Below are 4,036 nucleotides of genomic sequence, written 5' to 3' on the forward strand. Positions count from 1 at the left end.
GTCAGTGCGTCGCGGTGTGTAGTAAATGAGCCACACGCTCAGCCTATTCTATGTCATGTGCTGCAGCATGTGTTACCATATTCACATATGATGTCCGATCGGAGTGATTCAAATACCCACACGTAGCTTATCTCATAAGTTAACTAAAGAGACAGATTTGGACACGATCTAATGGTGCAATCAAAGTTTAGACACTCGTGTGCAAAAGGTCACTTTTTTAAAAAAATTTGCACACCCAAACGTTTAAATCGATCCCTTTCTCTCATTAGATCATACAAAGTCTTAGATCAAGTCCAAAAAAACCTAATACATCTAATTGACCATAATTTATCACAACCATGCACATGTATTGTGTAACATCCTGATTTTTATATAATAAAGAAATTGTGGAATTTAGGTTTTGAGGAAAAAAATGATAATAATAGGAATTTATATTATTTGAGGTTATTAGAAATAATATTATGATTAGGTATTTAATTATGAATTTAAAAATTTAAATTTAAAACCACATAAGCAATATTTAGTTAAGATATAATACATAAATAATTTTTTTTATGTGTGTGTTAAAAAAAAGAGAAGGTAGAAGGAACAAAAAAAAGAGGGGGTGGAAGGTTGTTGTTTCTAAGTCCCACATTGGTTAGATGAGGGAAGAGAAGAGGTGCCTTCATGTATAAAAAGGAGGGGGTGTGTGCATTAGGAAGCATGAGAGGCTAAGATGCAATTTAGAGGAAATTGCAACTTTTGGCCCAAAGGTTTGAATAATTAAATTCAAACCTATAGTTTTTTTTAATATAATTTTGGGACTCACAATCCCATTTTTATATTATTTTTCTCTCTTCCTCTCACGTTGCTCAGCGTTTTCTCGCAAGGGGGGATTATTTTCTTTTTCTTCAGGTATGTTCTAACTTTCCTGTTTAGATTAGCATTTAAAAATTTATTTAATTACAAAATTAATTTTATAGTTATTTTCTAAATAATATTAGCTTTCTAGTGATATGATTATTTTGTAGGATAGAGTAAATATTTTGATTAAGATTTTTCTATAGGATAGTTAATCTGATGATATGATAGATTAAAAGTATAGGTTAAAACTCTTAGGGATATAATAAATATTATAGAATATTTTCTTGAGGTTGAAACTCATGTTTAATAATTTTTGAGTTAAAATCTAGATCTATATGGTTGAATTTATGTGGAATCTGAGATGTAGGGATAAATCTATGATTATTAAATATTTATTTAAGTATGAATAGGTATTTTTGAGGTTATAGAAAGGTGATTTAAGGCTTCAGGATAATTTTAAAATTTAATTTATTTTTGGACGAATTTTTAGAATATAGAAGGATGAAATTGTGATACTAGAAGTGATTTGAGGATAAAAAAAATAGTTTATTAGGGTACGAGAATTTTAGAAAAGAATTTGGGAAGTTAAATGAGGCATAAATCTTAAATTAGTGTTAATATGGATTATAGATCTAAGACTTTCTAACTATTTAAATTAGAGTTATTTATTTTAATGTAAAATTAATATATAGTATTGTGAAATAATTATGTAGATTATATTGACAAAGATAGTGGTGAAAAAGGAGTTGTGAAGGGGAACTTGTTATTCAAGACACAAGGTAACCATTATTAATGTGTTGTGATGGGTGTGTTTGTGAATGGTTATGTGTTGTTTTATTGTTTGGAAAAATTATGAATTATTGAAAATAAATACTGTATATACTTGTTTGAAATTATTGCCAAGTGGGTTAAAAAATTTATTTTTGTTTATCATGATGAGATATTATTGTTCGGATATATTCCTGTTTGGATATTTGAATGATGCATGACTTGTCAGGGTATTTTAATGTATGGTGTTAATGGGAATTTCTGTTCGGTTAATTATTACCACGTGGTAAGCCCTCATTGGACCCAATGAGTGGCGTGTCGCTTGGTCCAACTCACCTTTGGCCGGGTGATTTGGCGTCCGAGCATGGCGAAAGGAGGATATAAGGTGCAGTCATGCAAATTAAATACTTGTTCGGTTTGTTTGAAAGTATTGTTTGGTTAAATGTTTTGTGTGCCCACTTAGCAATCGCATGATTAGTTACATCCGCATGCATCATTACATATTAATTTTTGGTTACTGGGACTTTTAAGTCTCATTCCCCGTGGTTAATATTTTTACAGGAGCGAGTCCGGCCGAGAAAGCACCAGAGGTGTAATTATGGTGTATGAGACACCATCTTTTACGTTGCCTCTTATTTTGGATTATACAATGTATCTTCTGCCAACTTAGGATATATCTTCTTTGTGGAGCATGTAAACTCTAATCCTTTTTATTAAATGCATTTATATGTTCAAGAGGATTATGTCTGTCCCTTTTAATTTATAACCTGATTTGAATAACATGCTATGAGGATCATGTCTGTCCCTCATGGTTCTAATTGCTTTTTGAAATATTTTAAGACCTGTGGTATATTGTCTTGGATGTATCATGGTAGAAATTTTTTTACCATGATAAGGGTATGATAAAGGTTCAATGGAAAAAAAATGAGTTGTTGAATTAATAATTTGCGAAAAATCAGTATGTAAATCTGAGGGTGTTACATATTGAAATTTGACCCTTCTACGGCCAATTTTCACATTTTCTAACTTTGCACAACTTGTCATTGCTTGGCATAACATAGGCCACTTGGCTTTTTTCTTAACATAATCTTATACATTCACATTACAACACATGTATTACTCAATATTAACCCCAAATTATTCATTTTATCATAATTTCTCTCTTGAACTTAAGATTCACCAATAATCAACAAATTCACACAAATATAACTAAATCATAGCTCCTTGATTCATTTCTTCACAAATATCCATAATTAGGTTGTAATTTCAACAATTCACTACCCAAAATATGCATGCAATCTTATGACAACTTATATACATATATATACACAAATTCTTAGCTCAGTTCATTACACAACTCTAAGTATACACGGCTTCACAACTCAAGTCAGTCCAGACTCTCTTTTCTTGCCCTGATCACTGCCCAGTCCTATAAACATGTGACCACAGGGGCGAGATAAAAATCTGAATAACAAAATAACTTACTCCTATTAATTATCACATGAAATAATATGAAAGTGAAGTATAGTATATCATTTAAATCTCATTAAAAATAACATTTATATCACATATTTCATTTCTTGCCTTTCACCATTTTTACATATCATTTTATAACATCTCATAGTATGATCACTACTAACCGAACCTCCAAATCACCCCGACACAAAGCCATAGGCTCGCCTTGGACCAATGTACACTCTTGTTGGCCTTGAGCTCACTTGCAGTGGTAGAATCATCCAGCTAAAAATATTCTAACACATATACGGAATATGGTTTTACCCCAATGCATATAATGGGGTGTTATTGATTCCAACATCATATCATATAAATATTAAGGAGTCTCATCCCCAACACTACACTTCAATAGGCATTAAGGAGATCTTCTCTAACACCGCACTTTGCAAGGCACTAAGGAGAATTGTTTCCAGCACCTTGTTGGGTACTAAAGAAACCTTGCCATATGGTCTTTATTATCACCTTTCCACTCGGGTGAACTCCCACCCCTATGATTATGTTTTTCGAACCATTTAAGGTTCTCATTTATCATTTTACTCATTTTCTCAAACATAACATATATATTAACATACTATTTGAAAACACCCATTTCAATGCTTTATTTCAATCAAAAGCTTTTTCATGCAACATTCACACAATGTTATAAATCATGCTTAATTCAAAATAAGTTTATGTACTACATAACATACTAATATACAATTGCAATAAACAATCAAAAAAAAATTATTTGATTACCTCAACCCTTTTATCACTAGAAAGGCTACCTGTAGATTTCAACTTTCACAATAGCTTATCTCAAGCTTTCTTTCTCTACTCACATGTTCAATATGCCAATTTGAACACATTTGGCACGTTTTAGTCATCTGGTCCATTTTGACCAAAAACTCATATTTACTACTTAGGGCTATAT

General features: G+C 31.4%; 1 long non-coding RNA gene across 1 annotated transcript; it reads left to right on the forward strand.

Moving 5' to 3' along the window:
• Positions 1-686: 686 nt before the first annotated feature.
• LOC129292552 (uncharacterized) lies at positions 687-2,226 on the forward strand. The gene is made up of 3 exons (XR_008588902.1): positions 687-894; positions 1,557-1,622; positions 2,173-2,226. It is a non-coding gene; the product is annotated as an uncharacterized LOC129292552 (long non-coding RNA).
• The last annotated feature ends 1,810 nt before the right edge of the window (positions 2,227-4,036 follow it).

This window comes from Prosopis cineraria, unplaced genomic scaffold (assembly GCF_029017545.1).
Source record: "Prosopis cineraria cultivar Desert tree isolate PC_DT_omini unplaced genomic scaffold, ASM2901754v1 PC14, whole genome shotgun sequence".
Taxonomy (NCBI): domain Eukaryota; kingdom Viridiplantae; phylum Streptophyta; class Magnoliopsida; order Fabales; family Fabaceae; genus Prosopis; species Prosopis cineraria.